General features: G+C 42.7%; 1 protein-coding gene across 1 annotated transcript in view; it reads right to left on the bottom strand.

The window, feature by feature from the left end:
• daam2 (dishevelled associated activator of morphogenesis 2) overlaps positions 1–13,950 on the bottom strand; it is a 225,724-nt gene extending 211,774 nt beyond the window's left edge. The window contains 1 exon segment of the mRNA XM_046349916.1: positions 13,734–13,950. The gene's annotated coding sequence lies outside the window, so the exon portion shown is untranslated.
• Positions 13,951–23,090: the final 9,140 nt, after the last annotated feature.

Here is a 23,090-nt window from a genome sequence, read left to right as displayed (position 1 = left end):
TAATGTAGTGTAGATATGTACATATAGGTACGGGTAAAGTGACTCGGCAGCAGCAACATATGTGATGAGACGAGTTAGTGCAAAAATAGTTAATGCAATTCAGGATCCTGCTGGTAGCAGAGAGAACAGTCTGACTTGAGTGGCTAGAGCCTGACAATTATTAGGGCCTTTCTCTGACACTGCCCGGTATAGATGTCTTCTATGGCAGGGAGCTCAGCCCCAGTGATGTACTGGCTGTATACACTACCCTCTGTAGCGCAGCCAGTCAAGGTGCACTCAATGGCGCAGCTGTAGTACATTGAGTATCTGAATGCCCATGCCAAATCTTTTCAGCCTCCTAATGGAGAAGAGATATTGTCATGCCCTATTCACAACGGTGGTTGTGTGTGGACCATGTTAATTCCTTACTGGACACAGAAAAACTTGAAGCTCTTGACCCACACCACCATAGGCCCATCGATTTGGATGGGTGCAGGTTCAGCCCTCCGGTTCCTGAAGTCCATTATCAGCGCCACTTCCATATTGAGCTCTTCACTGGTACTTCCTGTCTGAATTTTTGCTTGTAAGCAGAAAATCGGGAGGATAGCTCCCGGAGAGGACTCTTGACCAATGAAAACAGTCATATTTTTTCATTTTGACTATCTGGACATTAAATGATTTTAATCTTTGAAAAATGACTTTTTTTTTAAATGCCCATCTCACCACCCCCTACGCCAAAAAAAAGTGCCCCTGAACAAAAGTTTCACACAGTAGTGAGTTGAGCTAAAAGGGATCAGGGACGGTTGAGCTAACACAGGCTAATGTGATTAGCATGAGTCAAGTAACAAAACAAAAAAAAATCCCAGAACATAAACATATGATATGGGCAGAAAGCTCAAATTCTTGTTAATATAACTGCAGTCTAATTTACAGTAGCTATTACAGTGAAATAATACCATGCTATTGTTTGAGGAGAGTTCACAGTTATGAACTTGAAAATGTATTAATAAACCAATTTGGCACATTTGGGTAATTTTGATAACATTTTGAACAGATATGCAATGGTTCATTGGATCAGTCTAAATCGTTGCACATACACTGCTGCCATCTAGTGGCCAAAATCTAAATTGTGCATGGGCTGAACTAATACATTATGGCCTTTCTTACATTTTAAAGATGGCACCAAAAACGTTTGTTTTACTTTTTATTATCTTTTACCAGATCTAATGTGTTCTATTTTCCTACATCAATTTCACATCTCCACAAACTTCAAAGTGTTTCCCTTCAAATGGTATCAAGAATATGCATATCCTTGCTTCAAGTCCTGAGCTACATGCAGTTAGATTTGAGTGTCATTTTAGGTGAAAATTGGAGAAAAAAAGGGTCAGATCTTTAAGAGGCCCGAAGAACATATTAAACTTTCACTTTCTCTTATGCTTGACTTAAAACATCTGGTAGTAATGCTAGCCCGCTAGGTACAAGGGTACTATATACAGTAAAGTACTGTACCACAGCTAATTAATCCCAAACTCCTAGGCTGTGTCCCAAATGTCACCCTATTACAGACATCGGGGCTCTCCAACCCTGTTCCTCGAGAGCTACCCTCCTGTAGGTTTTCAATCCAACCCCAGTTCTAACTAAACTGATTCAGTTTATCAACCAGCTAATTATTTGAGTCAGGTACGCTAGATTAGCGTTGAAGCAAAAACCTACAGGGCAGTAGCTCTCCAGGAACAGGGTTCGAGAGCCTTGCCCTATATAGTGCACTACTAACGGGCCCTGGTCAAAAGTAGTGCACTTCTTTAGGGAATAATGTGGCACTTGGGATGCAACCCTTCGCTCCATGCAAGACAGAGGCTGCTGCTGCTTTCCATACCGTAACCCTGCATGCTGCACAAAGAAAGAGTTGATTGGAAAAACCCACACTAACAGAGACTGGTGAGAGGTCGTGTGCGCTGTGTGCTTGCGGAGAATAAATAAGGAAACCCAGCTGCTGCGAACTTGTGCTTCATTTCATTACCGTGACTGATATAAGCATCTTCACTGACATTTTCAACCTCTCCCTGATCCATGTTTCAAGCAGACCACAGGATTCCCGGTGTCCAAGAATGCCCAGGTATCCTGTCTAAATGACAAACGCACCAGACCACTCACATCTGTAGCCATGAAATGCTTTGAAAAGCTGGTCACAGATCACGTCAACACCATTATGTCCTCAAAGCCAAGAACCCTGGGATTGACCCTGGGACCTCTCCAACTGGATCCTGGACTTCCTAACGGGCCGTCCCCAGGTAGTGAGGATAGACAACATGTGCCACGATGACCCTCAACACTGGTGTCCCTCAGGGGTGCATGCTTAGTCCCCTGCTGTACTTTGTTTACCCACAACTGTGGACATGCACGGAGCCAGGACACCCATCTGACAGATGGCACCCTACAAAATAGCAATATCCCCAATAACTGCCCTGGGGCATTGTGGTATTTTTTTGTTGACCAGAGGAAAGAGTGCCTCCTACAGAACCTCCAACAACTCTTCCAGCAGAACCTGCTTAGCTTCAGAGGCAAGCCATCAGCGGGATGCAGGGTTGTATGCTGCTGGATAGGCAACACCACATCTGCCATGCTGATCCTCCAGTACTCCATGTTCACCCATGACATTGTGGGCGTGCACGACTCCAACACCATCATTTAGTTTGCTGACGATACGACGGTGGTAGGCGGATCTAGAGCTTCAAGTTCCTCAGTATCCAACATCACTAAGGATCTATCGTAGTCCACACACACCAACAGTCATGAAGGCGTGACAATGCCTCTTCCCCCTCAGGACGCTGAAAGGTTTTGGCATGGGCCCTCAGATCTTTAAAAAGTTCTACAGCTGCACCAATGAGAGCATCTTAACTGGATGCATCACCGCTTGGTATGGCAATTGCTTGGCATCTGACTACAAGGCATTACAGAGGGTAGTAAGTACAGCTCAGCACTTCCCTTGGGGAAAGCTCCCTACCATCCAGGTCTGCTATTCCAGACGCTTTCCAAGAAAGCCCCCAAAAAAGGGTCAGGCTCCAGCCATCCAAGTCAGACTATATTCTCCGCTACCACACGGCAAGTGGTACCGATGCACCAGGTCTGGAACCAATAGGAGGCTGAAAACAATTAGACCCAAGCTATAAGACTGCCAAATATTTAACCAAATAGTCCGGGTAGCTACAGTTGAAGTCGGAAGACTCAATGTATTTGGCTAAGGTGTATGTAAACTCATTTTCACAATTCCTGACATTTTAATCAGAGTAAAAATTCCTCGTCTTAGGTCAGTTAGGATCACCACTTTAATTTAAAGAAAGTGAACTCTCAGAATAGAGAAAATAATTTATTTCAGCTTTAATTTATTTCATCACATTCCCAGTGGGTCAGAAGTTTACATACACTATATTAGTACTTGGTAACATTGACCCACGATAAGTTGGGTAAATTTTGACCCATTCCTTCAAACAGAGCTGGTGTAACTGAGTCAGGTCTGTAGGGCTCCTTGCTCACACGCCTTCTCAGTTCGCCCCACACATTTTCTATAGGATGGAGGTCAGGGCTTTGTGGTGGCCACTCCAATACCTTGACATTGTTGTCCTTAAGACACAACTTTGGAAATATGCTTGGGGTCATTGTCCATTTGGAAGACCCATTTGCGACCAAGCTTTAACTTCCTAACTGATGTCTTGAGATGTTGCTTCAATATATCCACATAATTTTCCTACCTCATGAAGTCATCTATTTTGTGAAGGGCACCAGTCCCTCCTGCAGCAAAGCACCCCCACCACATGATGCTGCCATCCCCGTGCATCACAGTTGGGATGGTGTTCTTTGGCTTGCAAGACTCCCACTTTTTCCTCCAAACATAAAACGATGGTCATTATGCCCAAACAGTTCTATTTTTGTTTCATCAGGACACTTCTCCAAAAAGTACAATCTTTGTCTCCATGTGCAATTGCAATCCATAGTCTGTCTTTTTAATGCTGGTGTTGGAGCAGTGGCTTCTTCCTTGCTGAGCGGCCTTTCAGGTTGTGTCGATTAAGGACTCGTTTTATTGTGGATATAGATACTTTTGTACTCGTTTCCTCCAGCATCTTCACAAGGTCCTTTGCTGTTGTTCTGGGACTGATTTGCACTTCGCACAAAAGTAAGTTGCTCTCTAGGAGACAGAACGCATCTCCTTCCTGAGCGGTATGAAGGCTGCGTGGTCCCATGGTGTTTATACTTGCGTACGATTGTTTGCACAGATGAACGTGGTACCTTCAGGCATTTGGAAATTGCTCCCAAGGATGAACCAGACTTGGAGGTCTAGAATTTTTTCTGAGGTCTTCGCTGATTGATTTTGATGTTCCCATGATGTCAAGTAAAGAGGCACTGAGTTTGAATGTAGGCCTTGAAATACATCCACAGGTACACCTCCAATTGACTCAAGATATGTAAATTAGCCTATGAGAAGCTTCTAAAGCCATGACATAATTGTCTGGAATTTTCCAAGCTGTTTAAAGGCACAGTCAACTTAGTGAATGTAAACTTCTGACCCACTGGAATTGTGATACAGTGGATAAAAGTGAAATAATCTGTCTGTAAACAATTGTTGGAAAAATTACTTGTGTCATGCACAAAGTCGATGTCCTAACCGACTTGCCAAAACCATAGCTTGTTAAACAAGAAATGTGTGGAGTGGTTGAAAAATAAGTTAATTACTCCAACCTAAGTGTATGAAAACTTCCGACTTCAACTGTATCTGCATGGACCCTTTTAGCACTAACTCTTGTCTCCCATACTCTACTGCTACCATATTTCTATCCTGTTGCCAAGTCACTTTATTCATAGTTATATGTACATCAATTACCTCATACCCCTGCACATCACTCTGTAATTGTACCTAGTGTATATAGCCAAGTTATCGTTACTTATTATGCATTTATTATTACTTTACAATTATTTAAATTCTTTCTCTGCATTTTTGTGAAGGGTCTGTAAGTAAGCATTTCAATGGTAGTCTACACATGTTGTTTACAAAGCATGTGACAAATATACAATTTAATTTGTAAGACTGAGTTTTCACTGTAGGAATGCTAGGACTGAGTGATAATCAAATCAAATTTATTTATATAGCCCGTCGTACATCAGCTGATATCTCAAAGTGCTGTACAGAAACCCAGCCTAAAACCCCAAACAGCAAGCAATGCAGGTGTAGAAGCACGGTGGCTAGGAAAAACTCCCTAGAAAGACCAAAAACCTAGGAAGAAACCTAGAGAGGAATCGGGCTATGTGAGGTGGCCAGTCCTCTTCTGGCTGTGCCGGGTGGAGATTATAACAGAACATGGCCAAGATGTTAAAATGTTCATAAATGACCAGCATGGTCGAATAATAATAAGGCAGAACAGTTGAAACTGGAGCAGCAGCACAGCCAGGTGGACTGGGGACAGCAAAGAGTCATCATGTCAGGTTGTTAATGCTAACAATGTGTCAGTGTTGTTTTGATAAGCCTTCCTTCTGTGTGGGTGCACATTTGAGGTCTATCCCTTTGGCCCATTCTAGAGCACGTGTGTAGTTGTGATCATGCGTGTACTGTATTGATAGCAGTGGGTGTGTGCATAGGCGTCTACACAGCAGCTGCTAGAACTCACTCCTCTAAGTACCCTCTGCTTGTTCGCCCATACAGCTAGCCCAGCCCAGCTTCTCACCTTACCCCGCAACTGGCAGGAGCCCTGTACAACCACAACATCTGGCCCGGTAAAGCAAGCAAACCCCACGCCATCCAAGGAACAATGGAGTGGTTTCTGCACACAGCCCTTGATTTCCATTCACGCGCACACACACACACACACACCTCTGCCCCATTGCCAAAAAGCCCCTTGCAGTCTGTGCACTACTCTGGGACATGGCCAAGATGAGAAGACCTTAGCCCAGCCTGTCATATCCTGTTATTCTTGGATGCCAGAAATGTTTTTCATCCACTCTATCCAACACATACAGGTAGCCGAACGAGCATGTGTCATCAAAAGAGGACACAAATATTAAACACACATGTGCTTGAAGAGGCTTGAATTTAACTCAAAAACAAATCAAGAGTGACCTTGTGCTAAACATAACTCACTGAAATGCTGGAATTAAATACATTTTCTGTGTATTAAAATCTTGCCAAATTTGACCATAAATGCAGTCCTTCAAATGCACACACTGTTACACTCAGGCCTGTGACTTTCCTACTAATTCATCCATTGTTTACTCAAACATGGTGAGCTCTGGTTTCAATGCTGGCCTCTTGATGCTTGTAAAAGTACGTGCATTTCACATTTATACAAATTCCTTCAACAGCATTACATTTCCAAATTCCTCAAAACACCTACACCCAAAGGGTTAGTCTGAGGAAAAATGTGATAACCCGCACCAATCCTTTCATCCATAAGGCCCTAACTACGGGCAAAGAAATCCCAGCGAACAGGTGAGGTAAAATTACATTGCCAGATATTGACTGATTAAATAGTTTATCACATCTATCAAGCACTCACGACTTGGAATGGACAAAGGTATGCCAAGTACCCAATCAAATTGGTCTATGAAACGAATAAAAATTCATGTCATGGTTTGAAATATTAGCATTCTCCAATTGGCACTTGAAATTACCTCATTTTCAACAATGACACTCGAATCAGAGAAAGATTATAAACACTTCCTTACGTTTGAATATTCAAGAAAGGTGTCGATGTAACTGAAAACAATATTTTACAACTAATTAGATACATGGGGGGCAACAAGCTAATATATCATTTTTGTTGGAGAAAATGAACAAGACGGCCAGAATTAAGATGACAAACTATAGTCTCAGTCAAAGTGAGAAATACAGCATGTCCTCATATCAGCCAATATGCTGTAAGTCATTTGAAGAAAGCAGAGTTGGACAGACTTGCACTCTTGAGCCATTTTTTATAGCCTACCTTTTAAGAGTCAGAAGATTATTCAACTGGAGAAATATGGGTGATCAATATTCATTTCTAAGCAATGTAGTAAACTATAGTCTAATCTATTTAAGAAATACATTTCCTTGGAAAGATATCCGCCCCGTGCTTCTCCGCCCAGTCGTAGGCTATAGCCTACTCTATTTAATTGAGACCACAAGTACACCCGATCTCGATCTCGCAGGTATGGCTACTGAACTTATTAAAGCAGAAAACAAACTGACAGCGAGACTTGCATAGGCCTATAGGATATAGCCTAACTTTTAGGAGGACAACTTGCAGGCAGAGACTAAATGGGTCATCTAAACACTTGCTCACCATAGCCTAACCTGTGCACGGTGTGCCTTTTCAAATCATATTTATATTTTTTTAATTGCACTTCAGCGCACGTTGGTTGAGCGCCCTCCACTTCTTTCCATTATCAACATATATTTACAGACACTGTAGTAAAACTACAGTCTAATCATATTAAAGTTAATGTCATTCAAATGAACTGCCACGTGATTCTCCACCCATGGAGACAGCCTACTCTATTTCAATGAAACTACACATACAGGAACATTTGAGCTATGAACTAGAGACTGAAAAACAGCTTCCATCAACGCCATCAGACTGCAAGACAGCAGTCACTAACTCAGAGGCTGCTGCCGACATTGAGAGCCAATCACTGGCCACTTTAATAAATAGATCACTAATCACTTTACACTATGCACTCTAAATAATGGCACTTTAATAATGGTTTACATATCTTACATTACTCATAAGACAAATCAAATTTGATGCCACTGAAGTTGAAGCAGCGAATTCTGTGTGAATAATGTGCTTTCAAAACAATAGGTAGGCTAACGCATACAAAAGCAGAAAGAAGGATCAACTGTGGGACAACAAAAATATTTTCATCTCAAAGACATCTGCCTGGACACCTGCTCCTGCCCCCACATAATGAAAAATGCTGACTGCGCAGTAATGATCTCCGTTGGGACCTGCAGTTCCCGGAGGCATCTTTCGGGAATGCAGCCCTCTTGTGTACTGACTGTGCACTACACTACACTCATGTCTTAGCAATATCAGATGGTGACAGGGGTCCCAGTAGATTCAGACAGCCAGGGAAGACCATTCTACAGAACTCAGGTGACTTTATAAGTATATGAACAATATCAGTGACCGATGCAAAGTTCCATCTTGAAATGGGTAGACCAACAGTAGCTACAGGACAGCATGTTAAGCATAAAGTTAGTCTGGGAATAATGGGCATTTCAATTATTGAACCATATATTATACAATAATAAAATCAAAAAATGTATAAATTAATATCATTCCAGAGGTGGGACCAAGTCAGTGTTTTACAACTGCCTAGCCAGTTGTAGCTCAATCTTGGTTGCAATGATCACGTTCCCACACTGACTGTGGAGGCTCATTTATTTAATGTTATGTTAGCCTACATGCTACACTAGTAACGTTATAAATTATATAGCTGTTGGCTACATTAGCCATGACTACCGTTCTTTGTGCAGCCGTCTAATTTTCACTCCGCATCGGTATTTTTGGGCGCAGATTTTTTTATACCTTTATTTAACTAGTTAAGAACACATTCCTATTTTCAATGACGGCCTAGGAACAGTGGGTTAACTGCCTTGTCCAGGGCGAGAACGACAGATTTTCACCTTGTCAGCTCGGGGGATTCAATCTTGCAACATTACAGTTAACTAGTTCAACGCTATAATCACCTGCCTCTCGTTGCACTCCACAAGAAGACTGCCTGTTAGGCAAATGCAGTAGAAGCCAAGGTCAGTTGCTAGCTAGAATTAAACTTCTTATAATAAAACTAACTACACATGGTTGATGATATTACTAGTTTACCTAGCGTGTCCTGCGTTGCATATAATCAATGCAACGCTGGGGGGGATGATTTAACAAAAGCGCATTTGCGAAATAAGCACAATCGTTGGACGACTGTACCTAACCATAAACACCAATGCCTTTCTTAAAATCAACACACAGAAGTATATATTTTTAAACCTGCATATTTAGCTAAACGAAATCCAGGTTAGCAGGCAATTAACCAGGTGAAATTGTGTCACTTTTCTTGCGTTCATTGCACGCAGAGTCAGGGTATATGCAACAGTTTGGGCAGCCTGGCTCATTGCGAACTAACTTGCCATAATTATGACATAACATTTGTGGTTGTGGAATGTAACAAGAATATTTAGACTTAGGGATGACAACCGTTATATAAAATACCGAACGGTTCCGTATTTCACTGAAATAAAACGTTTTGTCTTAGAAATGATAGTTTCCAGATTCGACCATATTAATGACCAAAGGCTCATATTTGTGTGTTATTATGTTATAACTAAGTCTATGATTTGATAGAGCAGTCTGACTGAGCGATGGTAGGCAGCAGCAGGCTCGTAAGCATTAGTTCAAACAGCACTTTTGTGCGTTTTCCCAGCAGCTCTTCGCAAGCACAGCGCTGTTTAGGACTTCAAGCCTATCAGCCTAATGGCTGGTGTAACCAATGTGAAATGGCTAGCTAGTTAGCGGGATGCACGCTAATAGCATTTCAAACATCACTCGCTCTGAGAGTTGGAGTACCTAAAACCTCTTACCTTGGAATATTGAAGTCTCATGTTAAAAGGAACCACCAACTTTCATATGTTCTCATGTACTGAGCAAGGAACTTAAACGTTAACTTTTTTACATGGCACATGATACACTTTTATTTCTCCAACACTTTGTTCTTGCATTATTTAAACCAAATAAAACATTTCATTATTTATGAGGCGGAATTGATTTTTATTGATGTATTATATTAAGTTAAAATAAGTGTTCATTCAGTATTGTTGCAATTGTCATTATTACAAATAAATGTAATTTCATTTATGTAAAAAAAATATATTAAAAAAATAAAATAAAAAGTTGATTAAATCGGTACCGGCTTTTTTTGGTCCTTCAATAAATCGGTATCGGCGTTGAAAAATCATAATCGGTCGACCTCTAGTGTCGATGCCTTATATGGAACACAGTACGACTAAAGGAACCTGTATTAAAAACATGCCCATTTAGGCAATCCCTAGCTGCTGGGCTATTGAGTCCTGGGCCTGGGGTTTTCCATCCTGTGGGTTGTCACTCTGGCCTTGACCTAACACCCAAAACCAATAATCTTTCACTAAGATTCTAAAGCTGAGTGGGGTGTGTTGGGTTGGGGTGCTGCAGGGTGGTGGACCCCTAGGGGTAGGACGGGGATACCCAAATATTGTGTGCAAGTAAAGAGCTCTACAGTACTATTAGGCCTCTGAGTTAAATTATATGGAGGATTTGCAGTTTGTGTGTTAATGTATGTTTTAGTGTAGGGGTTTGCTCCCAAACCTTTCCCTTGTGAATACAACTGTTTTAAGGCGGAAACTGGGAAAGAAGTTGTGTTGGGAGAGAGTTGAGTTTTGAATTGACTGGTGGGGGTGGGGGGTTGGGTGTGCAAGCGGCTCGGGCTGTCTGGTCGGTCTGGCTGAAATTTGATAGAGGATGTCTTGATGAAGCAAAAAAAATACATTGTTCATTTGTTAGGCTATTGGTTACAGGTGCAACACTATATTATTGAATTACCTTTGATCTAGTTCTGCCTTACCACTTAAACATATTCAATAATGACATCTTACCTAGCTTGATGACTGTAGGCATTTTTCCTTACTTTTTCTCCTAAATAGAGACAGCATATCGCATAGAGACAGCAATCAGTGACAGGGAGACTCATCCAACATGCATGATGATGTATACAGGTAAGATAATGTCGCTAGCTAATGCTAGACTTTCAGATATGACATGTTTCTAATTTTGACAAATTGGTTTTATTTCATGCTAAAGTGTACTTTAGCGAGCTAGCTAAAGTGAACTGGCTGGCTCCCTAGCTGATATTATTCGTATCCCAGAGCCATTTGTTTTTCAAATTAGAGCCTAATGTTAGCTTGTTAACATTGAACCTGGTTAGTTAGCTTCCAGAATATGACTGCAGGGTAGTAACGACATGATTTGGCACTGTGTTCATTGTTGTTTAACTAGCTAATGTTAGCTGGCTGGCTCGTTAGCTAACGTTACGCGTGTGATCTTACAAGTTGTTTGCCTAGCTAGGTTCATTGTTTACCTAGTTAGTTACATGTCTTAAGCTAAAGTGTACAACACCCATTGAATATGGCCAGTGTCAGTAAACGCCTGCAAAAAAGCGTAATGAAATTGTTGCCAGCAGAGCTGGTTAAGCTGTTTTCCTGTTATCCATAGGTAACAAATCAGCCATAGGGGCAGAATTACTTTACCATTATTCCTCAGAAATGCAGTGCATGATATACCATTTTACTACATAAGACCGAATCCAAGTGGTGAGTAACATATATCAAGATTAAGAACATTGAACAGCTTCCCAGATTGCATGCGTCCTAACCTGAAAACATGTTTTTACATTACCAAGTACTTTAATGGGGTGAACCTACTCTAAGAGTAGGTATTAGGCTCTTAGAAGGTTTGGATGATGAAAAATCAACCCATCCAATGCGAGTACATCTGTTGAAGTACAGTACAACAATAAAAGCTTACCGTCCTCTAGCAATAGTCAAGAGATGCTTAAAAGCCTTGTCGGGGCATAGGTCAAATTAGCTTTTGAATTTATGGTATTTTTCAGCTTCAGACAAAAGCTAATCTTTAACTTAAAATGTATACTGAACCAAAATACAAAGCAACATGCCAAGTATTGGTTTCATGAGCTGATAATAAAATATTCCATAAATTTGTCATACGCACAAAGCTAATTTCTTTCAAATTGTTGCACAAATTTGTTTACATCTGTTACATGCTGACCAGACCGGACACATTGGTGCGCGAGCGTCACAAAATAAATGTAGAAATCCATTTTATTCAATTATTGCACCCACACTGCTCACGAGCGTCTACGACGCCAAGGGCTAAAATAGAAGTCATTCCTATTTCTGACGCAGATCGCACTGAAAGTCCTGCCTCTCCCATCTCCTCATTGGTTTATAGAAGCAGGTACCCACGTGCCATCTCCTCATTGGTTATATCCACGTGGGTGATTGAAAGACTAAATGTTTTGCTGGTTGTCGTGGTAAGTCTAGATGCCAATCACCATATAAGTTCAAAGACGAAAAAGCCTGGAATGAGGAGAGATTACTATAAACGAGTCGGTTGGCCATTTTATGTGTGGATTAATTGTCCGAGTAGAAGACCTTGTGCATTTCAGGTAAAACAACTCCATGTTTATATCCCAGGACAAATTAGCTAGCAACAGCAAGCTACCTAAATAGATCAAATTAGCTAGCAAGTGCAAGCCAAGTAGCTAAATTGCCATACATGTTTAATGCTTTGACCTGTCCCAATATTAATGTCATTGGTTCAGAGTTTGTTTTGACATTTTAACCTGCGTGTCGTGATCGCGTTTGGTGTGGGGGTGACAAAATAATGCATGCACGATAGCGCACACGCTCAGCCGGTTTGGGTTCCGTGTTAGTGAGCATTTCTCCTTTGCCAAGACAATCTACCTGCTAGGTGTGGCATATCAAGAAGCTGATTAAACAGCATGATCATTACACAGGTGAACCGTGTGCTGGGGCCAATAAAAGTCCACAAACTGTGCAGTTGTCACAACACAATGCCACAGATGTTTCAAGTTGAGAAGTGTGTAATTGCCATGCTGACTGCAGGAATGTCCACCAGAGCAGTTGCCAGAGAATTTAATGTTAATTTCTTTATCATAAGCCGATGCACGACAAAAGCATTCCTTTAGATTCGAAGCTGGAGCACAGAGTTTTATTCTTTACAAGGGAGACATTTTGGTTGTGTAAAACACACCCGAAATGTTTCACAAGCCAAATTGTACAGCAAGATTTAAGAAAATGTATGGATAGACCGCTGACCAGATTGTGATACTGTATTTTCCACTCTCCTTTCTCTAGTTGACAGAAATGTTGAGGTCAGACAGTGCCCTCCATCTGTAGCGACGGGAATGACAAAAGTCATCGCAGTTTAGCCCACTGAACATACACAGCAATATAATTGTAGTCAAAAAAACAGAACATACGCCGATTAAATCAAACTGGCCTGCACAATCACAACGTATAGTAGTCCAACAATGGACATGGACAGATAAAGCCCGATGTCATTTTTTTTTGCAAAAATTGTCTTCAAAAACCATTTGCTAAACCATCCCAGCTGAAGCACATAACGCCAGCTATGCATGTTCGTGAGCAAAACGACATTACGCATTTAACGATTTACCTTCCAGCTGGTGTTCCCATACAGTATTTTGGAGGTAATGGTGGTGCTTTTCGATTAGGCTAAATATATAGCCTACGAATTGCCCTTTGATGTGTGTTCTCATCGTGAAACAAATGTTTTACACTGCTCCACAGAAAGCAATGATCTCTCATCATATTTTTATTGGCCAAATATACATATCTAGGTTTCATAGTACCCATCATGAGTGGAAGTATTTAATAGATGAGAGACCTGAAACCGCATAGACTATAGCCACATACAATTAAATTATGCAACTTACATTTGGATACACGCACAAAACATTGATCTACAAAGTATCAGTGCCATGACATGTCCAATAGCCTACCACAATTGTACTAAATAGCGAAGTGGAGGATGTGGTTTTACCTTCTGGCACTGGCCATTGAATCTATGAAAACCAAACGAGGGAGCGCTCCAAATTAGCCTAACCATTATCAGCAAATAAAACATACATGTGTGACTTACCGACTGGTTTCATTTCAGGGAAACGTGTCGTTCGATAATAATCCCTTGAAGTTGTAACCATCAAAAAATACAAGCACACAGACAGGTTAAAGCCAATGAAGAACGATGCCTACTTGGTAGGTTTAAGTCGCCTCCCTCACTCTCCCGCAGACTGTTCCTCCGCACGCTACACTCACAGCGAATGTGACCGGTTTGTGTAAACGAGCAGATAAGTAGAAATCAGTCCAAACATGACCATCAGCCCTCCTACTCACACCCTCTTAAAGGTACCGCTCTTGTATACTATTATTACACAGCTGATGCCCTGTAAACAGTGTTACTGTTTGGGTGGGATACTGCCACTGACCGCGTGTGTGTGTGGTAGTAGTCAAACGTAATTGGGTTGGGCTGCATATAACCGATAACAGTTTGTTGATAGTTGTTCAAATGTCCATCTATTATGTATTGAAAAAGTTTAACATTGTGTCTATCCCTGTCCATATGTTGGTGTGACCTGCAGTTACGGTTACATTCAAATATCATCCTGTGGTCGTCTATAAGGCTATGATTAAATTATAGGCCTATGCGCATTCACCAAGCATTCACCAATTATTGTCCGTTTTTGTTTCAACTCAAGTCAGCTATTTTCGGATTGGCTGCATACAGCACAAAGGCAGATATAGTGTGCGTTTTTTCATGCAGTCATCTCTGTTAAAACCATGTTGCAAAAATCTCTATCCTTTGCCACACTGAACATTACAGGGCATTGCAGAGTCACAGTGAATAAGGATTTGTTAAACACTATTAAGACAATGTACCATGCCCAGGCTGCTGCTTAGCAACATCCTAAGAATATAATCCTCTGAAATATGAAGAAACGCTATGGCCACTGCGTTTTGATCTTCTCGCGGCCTCGTGGTTCATAATCCGTCACTAATTGTGAATTCTGTGCACATGTTGACCCAGCTCCCCTAACATACATTTCATCTTGAAATTGAAATGATAATATTCTCTTTGATAGAGAGACTGGCTGGGTATGGGGTGAGGGAGGTGGTGGTGGGAGGGGTAAAGAAATGTGTGCAAAAGGTCTATTCAATAATGGGAAATGGAAGAATTTACAGTGGATAGGGATGAGTGGAATGGAAGGTATTGCAAACTCATGAGCTGAATGGCAAAACAAATATGAATAGACACTTTTTTTACATGATTCTGTGGTGAAAATATAGGTATGTTTTAACTATGATGTCATCTGGACAAGACAAATACCTAGGAGGTGACTCACTTCTGACAGAGATACTGTACCATATATATTGACAAGATGGTCTTGTCTCCACCATAACTATGGGAGTCCTCCCAAAGGTGAGGAGGCAGGCGGTCTGCTTATCGGTCTGCTTATTGTGGACACATTTTGATTTGCGTGGACCCTCTTGTTTATATATACACAGTATATAGAGAGTTAGGGCAATTTTTTTTAATTTTTTTTATTTCACCTTTATTTAACCAGGTAGGCTAGTTGAGAACAGGTTCTCATTTGCAACTGCGACCTGGCCAAGATAAAGCATAGCAGTGTGAACAGACAACACATAGTTCCACATGGAGAAAACAATTAACAAGTCAATAACACAGAGAAAAAAGGGGAGTCTATATACAATGTGTGCAAAAGGCATGAGGAGGTAGGCGAATAATTACAATATTGCAGATTAACACTGGAGTGAAATGATCAGATGATCATGTACAGGTAGAGATATTGGTGTGCAAAAGAGCAGAAAAGTAAATAAATAAAAACTGTGGGGATGAGGTAGGTGAAAATGGGTGTGCTATTTACCAATAGATTATGTACAGCTGCAGCGATCGGTTAGCTGCTCAGCTAGCTGATGTTTGAAGTTGGTGAGGGAGATGAAAGTCTCCAACTTCAGCGATTTTTGCAATTCGTTCCAGTCACAGGCAGCAGAGTACTGGAACGAAAGGCAGCCGAATGAGGTGTTGGATTTAGGGATGATCAGTGAGATACACCTGCTGGAGCGCGTGCTACAGATGGGTGTTGCCATCGTGACCAGTGACCTGAGATAAGGAGGAGCTTTTCCTAGCATGGCCTTGTAGATGACCTGAAGCAAGTGGGTCTGGCGACGAATATGTAGCGAGGGCCAGCCGACTAGAGCATACAAGTCGCAGTGGTGGGTAGTATAAGGTGCTTTAGTGACAAAACGGATGGCACTGTGATAAACTGCATCCAGTTTGCTGAGTAGAGTGTTGGAGGCAATTTTGTAGATGACGTAGCCGAAGTCGAGGATCGGTAGGATAGTCAGTTTTACTAGGGTAAGCTTGGCAGCGTGAGTGAAGGAGGCTTTGTTGCGGAATAGAAAGCCGATTCTTGATTTGATTTTCGATTGGAGATGTTTGATATGGGTCTGGAAGGAGAGTTTGCAGTCTAGCCAGACACCTAGGTACTTATAGGTGTCCACATATTCAAGGTCGGAACCATCCAGTGTGGTGATGCTATTCGGGCATGCGGGTGCAGGCTGCGATCGGTTGAAAAGCATGCATTTGGTTTTACTTGCGTTTAAGAGCAGTTGGAGGCCACGGAAGGAGTGTTGTATGGCATTGAAGCTCGATTGGAGGTTAGATAGCACAGTGTCCAATGACGGGCCGAAAATGTATACAATGGTGTCGTCTGCGTAGAGTTGGATCAGGGAATCACCCGCAGCAAGAGCAACATCATTGATATATACAGAGAAAAGAGTCGGCCCGAGAATTGAACCCTGTGGCACCCCCATAGAGACTGCCGGAGGACCGGACAACATGCCCTCCGATTTGACACACTGAACTCTGTCTGCAAAGTAATTGGTGAACCAGGCAAGGCAGTCATCCGAAAAACCGAGGCTACTGAGTCTGCCGATAAGAATATGGTGATTGACAGAGTGGAAAGCCTTGGCAAGGTCGATGAAGACGGCTGCACAGTACTGTCTTTTATCGATGGCGGTTAATGATTTCGTTTAGTACCTTGAGTGTGGCTGAGGTGCAACCGTGACCGGCTCGGAAACCAGATTGCATAGCGGAGAAGGTACGGTGGGATTCGAGATGGTCAGTGACCTGTTTGTTGACTTGGCTTTCGAAGACATTAGATAGGCAGGGCAGGATGGATATAGGTCTGTAACAGTTTGGGTCCAGGGTGTCTCCCCCTTTGAAGAGTAACAATAACAAGCGGCTGCCATGTTAGTGCCCTATAGAACTTTATTCTTGAAATGTTGGTGATGTAACAATACAATACCGCCTCCAACAGTTTCCTATGAAAAGATCCACTGAAAACAAGCAAAATAGAGCAGCATATTTAACAGATGTTTTTATTGATTAGCGTTTGGGAAACCGTGTATCCAAGTCTTTTCTGTGTTGTAGAGTCAACAAATTGCATATCTGATTTCACTGGACATCTACACTATCAGAAATTAACAGCCAAACGCAGAAGTGTTAATTATCACATAGCAACGGCTATGGAGGAAAAAGGGTAGCTCTCGGAATGTTCAACTGCATTGGCTCTGGGAGAGACGATGGTGACTTTTCTGACCTGCATCCAATCGGCAACCTGACTTAAGCGACCTCGTCAAGATGTTCGGATCTCTTGGCATAACCGCTACAGCACTGAGTTGATCATTGCTGGACCTGGGTTTGAGTCCCAACACATTGCGACTTTGTCAAGATGTTCGGATCTCTTAGCCGGATCTCTTGGCTACAGTTTAGAATTAACATTTCGGTTTACAGATCAGACTAGAGTCATTTCGGACTTGTTTACGTGCTGCTGTGCGTTTTGTTACTAACCTTACTTTGCTACCTGACAACTTTACGGTTAATTTTTAAAAAATATTTGTAGTTTTTCTCTCACTCAACTTTTTTTCATTAAACTTTTTCACTCCGGACGTTTTATCTGGACATGGTTCGTTAGGACTTCCAACAGCCAAAGCTAAGTAGTAACATTAACATGATGCCTTCTAATTGCAGTCGCTGTACTCATAATATACAGGAGAACGATGGCCTTACGGCGAGGATAGCTGTGCAGCAAGCCCAGCTTCAGAAGCAATCGTTAGATAAGGGTAATTTCAGTGTAGGAAAGGATGAAACAGCATCTGTGCCACCAGTAAGTACAGATAGTAATGTTAGTATAAATCCCCTCGCACGGTCCCCGCAGCCGGACAACTTTCTCATGGCTTCTGGAGGGAAATGCTGTAGGAATGCTCAACCGGTGTCGCTCATTCAGCCGACAGAAACTTTCAACCGGTTCTCCCCATTAAGCAGCGAGTCGGAGTCAGAGGCCGAGCCTTCTCTGGTCTCTACTCCTCCCGTTACGGGGTCTGAGATGCCAAAGGCTCCCACCTTTAGCTCTGACAAATTGAAAACCTGAGTCTTTGGCGACTCCATTACCCGCAGTATTAGACTTAAAACAAATCATCCAGTGATCATATACTGTTTACCAGGGGGCAGGGCTACCGACATTAAGGCTAATCTGAAGATGTTGCTGGCTAAAGCTAAAACTGGCGGAGTGTAGAGATATTGTTATCCACGTCGGCACCAACGATGTTAGGATGAAACAGTAAGAGGTCACCAAGCGCAACATAGCTTCAGCGTGTGAATCAGCAAGAAAGATGTCGGCATCGAGTAATTGTCTCTGGTCCCCTCCCAGTTAGGGGGAATGATGAGCTCTACAGCAGAGTCTCACAACTCAATCGCTGGTTGAAAACTGTTTTCTGCCGCTTCCAAAAGATAGAATTTGTAGATAATTGGCCCGCTTTCTGGGACCCACAAACAGGACGAAGCCTGGCCTGTTGAGGAGTGACGGACTCCATCCCAGCTGGAGGGGTGCTCTCATCTTATCTACGAACATAGTCAGGGCTCTAACTCCCCTAGCTCCACATTGAAATAGGGTGCAGGCCAGGTAGCAGGCTGTTAGCAAGCCTGCCAGCTTAGTGGAGTCCACCAATAGCACAGTCAGTGTAGTCAGCTCAGCTATCCCCATTGAGACCGTGTCTGTGCCTCAACCTAGATTGGGCAAAACTAAACATGGCGGTGTTCGCCTTAGCAATCTCACTACAATAAAGACCTCCTCCATTCCTGCCATTATTGAAAGAGATCGTGATACCTCACATCTCAAAATAGGGCTACTTAATGTTAGATCCCTCACTTCCAAGGCAGTTATAGTCAATGAACTAATCACTGACCATAATCTTGATGTGATTGGCATGACTGAAACATGGCTTCAGCCTGATGAATATACTGTGTTAAATGAGGCCTCATCTCCTGGTTACACTAGTGACCATATTCCCCATGCATCCCGCAAAGGCGAAGGTGTTGCTGACATTTATGATAGCAAATTTCAAATTACAAAAATAACTGACGTTTTCATCTTTTGAGCTTCTAGTCATGAAATCTATGCAGCCTACACAATCACTTCTTATAGCTACTGTTTACAGGCCTCCTGGGCCATATACAGCATTCCTCACTGAGTTCCCTGAATTCCGATCGGACCTTGTAATCATAGCAGATAATATTCAAATTTTTGGTGACTTTAATGTTCACATGGAAAAGTCCACAGACCCACTCCAAAAGGCTTTCGGAGCCATCATCAACTCTGTGGGTTTTGTCCAACATGTCTCTGGACCTACTCACTGCCACAGTCATACTCTGGACCTAGTTTTCTCCCATGGAATAAATGTTGTGGATCTTAATGTTTTTCCTCATATCCCTGGACTATTGGACTACCATTTTATTGCGTTTGCAATCGCAACAAATAATCTGCTCAGACCCCAACCAAGGAGCATCAAAAGTTGTGCTATAAATTCTCAGACAACCCAAAGATTCCTTGATGCCCTTCCAGACTCCATCTACCTACTCATGGACGTCAGAGGACAAAAATCAGTTAGTCACCTGAGTAACTCAATTTAACCTTGCACAATACCCTAGATGCAGTTGCACCCCTGAAAACTAAAAACATTTGTCATAAACTAGAAACTAGCTCCATGGTATGCAGAAAATACCCGAGCTCTGAAGCAATCTTCCAGAAAATTGGAACGGAAATGGCGCCACACCAAACTAGAAGTCTTCCGACTCGCTTGGAAAGACAGTACCGTGCATTATCGAAGAGCCCTCACTGCTGCCCGATTATCCTCATGTATTTCCAAGATGGCATAGCATTTCAGACGTCTTTTGTCCTCGTCTTGTCGTGTCCCGTATATATATATATATATATATATATATATATATATATATATATATATATATATATATATATATTGACAACTTTTTTCACATACATTTTATTTTGATTTTCCATCAACTCATCTTCAAAACACTCTCCTGCAACCCGCCTCACCAATTTATATTTATAAAAAAGTATTATTTACCGCAAATCTGTAATCCTCCAAGAAGCTCGCCAGAAACTAGCCAGAAGCTAGCCAGAAACTAGCCAGAAGCGAGCCAGATGCTAGCCAGAAGCTAGCCCAGAAGCTAATGCAGAAGCTAGTTCAGAAGCTAGTTAGCTTCTTTACTGGCAAATCGTTAGTATTCAGCTAACCACGGCTTGTGGTCATCAGCTATCCTTTAGCTCGAAAATCTATCACCAGTTTTGTACGGCGCAGCGCAGCGCGGCTCGGAACAGAACATACCGGACCAATTTTTCTCTCCATGTCCCTGGATTTCAACTGCTCTCTGGACATTCGTACCTGGATCTCACAGCTAGCTAGCTGCTATCCGTGTGACTATCGGCTTTCGTCGATTCCGGAGCAAACATCAATTATTCCGGAGCTAGCCAGCTCCGTCAATCACTCCTGAGTTCCATCAATCACTCCTGGGCTGCAGTCACCTATCCGGACCCGTTTTACTGCCTACGCGGAGCCCCACCAGGCCTTCACAACTGGACTGCCGACGTCATCTACCTGAAGGAGTTATCCGGCTGGCTCTTCCGTCGCGACGTTACCTGAATGCCCATCTGCAGCCTGCTAACCGTTAGCTGTCTTACCGGCTGAATAGACAATCAGACAATTTATTTATTTTTATTATTATTATGTTTTCTTATTGGGCCTCTATAACTATATCTATTGTTTTTATTTTTGTTGTTGTTGTGTGATTTGGATTAATCCCCTCTACCACACGGAACCCCACTAATCTACTGACAGAACGCAAGAGGTGGCTAATAACAGACCTCCATCCTATGCTAGCTTGCTACCGATGGCCTGGCTAGCTGTCTAAATCGCCGTGACCCCCAACCAACCTCTCCACTCACTGGACCCTTTTGATCACTCGACTAAGCATGCCTCTCCTTAATGTCAACATGTCTTGTCCATTGCTGTTCTGGTTAGTGTTTATTGGCTTATTTCACTGTAGAGCCTCTAGTCCTGCTCACTATACCTTACCCAACCTATTAGTTCCACCACCCACACATGCAATGACATCTCCTGGTTTCAATGATGTTTCTAGAGACAATATCTCTCTCTTCATCACTCAATACCTAGGTTTACCTCCACTGTATTCACATCCTACCATACCTTTGTCTGTACATTATACCTTGATGCTATTTTATCGCCCCCAGAAACCGCCTTTTACTCTCTGTTCAGAACGTTCAAGACGACCAATTCTTATTGCTTTTAGCCGCACCCTTATTCTACTCCTCCTATGTTTCTCTGGCGATGTAGAGGTGAATCCAGGCCCTGCAGTGCCTAGCTCCACTCCTATTCCCCAGGCGCTCTTTTTTGACGACTTCTGTAACCGTAATAGCCTTGGTGTCATGCATGTTAACATTAGAAGCCTCCTCCCTAAGTTTGTTCTATTCACTGCTTTAGCACACTCTGCCAACCCGGATGTTCTAGCTGTGTCTGAATCCACTTCAGCGAGCAGGCCTTTCTAATCGACCTGGCCGGGGTATCCAGGAAGGATATTGATCTCATCCCGTCAGTAGAGGATGCCTGGATATTTTTTAAATGCCTTCCTAACCATCTTAAATAAACATGCCCCATTCAAGAAATTTAGAACCAGGAACAGATATAGCCCTTGGTTCTCCCCAGACCTGACTGCCCTTAACCAACACAAAAACATCCTATGGCGTTCTGCATTAGCTCAAAAAAGTTCTGGGACACTGTAAAGTCCATGGAGAATAAGAACACCTCCTCCCAGCTGTCCACTGCACTGAAGATAGGAAACACTGTCACCACTGATAAATCCACCATAATTGAGAATTTCAAAAAGCATTTTTCTACGGCTGGCCATGCTTTCAACCTGGCTACTCCTACCCCAGTCAACAGCACTGCACCCCCAACAGCAACTCGCCCAAGCCTTCCCCATTTCTCCTTCTCCCAAATCCGTTCAGCTGATGTTCTGAAAGAGCTGCAAAATCTGGACCCCTACAAATCAGCCGGGCTAACAATCTGGACCCTTTCTTTCTAAAATTATCTGCCGAAATTGTTGCCACCCTTATTACTAGCCTGTTCAACCTCTCTTTCGTGTCGTCTGAGATTCCCAAAGATTGGAAAGCAGCTGCGGTCATCCCCCTCTTCAAAGGGGGACACACTCTTGACCCAAACTGCTACAGACCTATATCTATCCTACCATGCCTTTCTAAGGTCTTCGAAAGCCAAGTCAACAAACAGATTACCGACCATTTCGAATCTCACCATACCTTCTCTGCTATGCAATCTGGTTTCAGAGCTGGTCATGGGTGCACCTCAGCCACGCTCAAGGTCCTAAACTATATCTTAACCGCCATCAATAAGAAACATTACTGTGCAGCCGTATTCATTGATCTGGCCAAGGCTTTTGACTCTGTCAATCACCACATCCTCATCGGCAGACTCGACAGCCTTGGTTTCTGAAATGATTGCCTCGCCTGGTTCACCAACTACTTCTCTGATAGAGTTCAGTGTGTCAAATCGGAGGGTCTGCTGTCCGGACCTCTGGCAGTCTCTATGGGGGCGCCACTGTCATGTTTTGTCATATATTGTCTTGCCCTTCTGCTTTCCCTTCTGTTCGTTTCCCCCTGCTGGTCTTATTTGGTTCGTTCCCTTTTTCTATCCCTCTCTCTCCCCCTCCCTCTCTCTCTTCTCTCTATCGTTCCGTTCCTGCTCCCAGCTGTTCCTCATTCTCCTAACTCACTCATTTAGTCTTTTCACACCTGTCCCATATTTTGTCCTCTGATTAGAGTCCCTATTTCTCCCCTTGTTTTCCGCTTCTGTCTTTGTCGGATCCTTGTATGATGTTCGCTGTGCTGTGTCCTTGTCTCGCCCTGTCGTGTCTTGTCTCCTTCAGATGCTGCGTGTGAGCAGGTGTCTTAGTCTGCTACGGTCGGTGCCTTCCCGAAGCAACCTGCAGTCAATGGTCGAGTCTCCAGTCTGTCCTCGTTAC

The sequence above is a fragment of the Oncorhynchus gorbuscha genome, linkage group LG05 (assembly GCF_021184085.1).
Source record: "Oncorhynchus gorbuscha isolate QuinsamMale2020 ecotype Even-year linkage group LG05, OgorEven_v1.0, whole genome shotgun sequence".
Classification (NCBI taxonomy): domain Eukaryota; kingdom Metazoa; phylum Chordata; class Actinopteri; order Salmoniformes; family Salmonidae; genus Oncorhynchus; species Oncorhynchus gorbuscha.
Note: the sequence above shows the minus strand (reverse complement) of the source record. Positions and strands in the feature narration are given on the sequence as shown.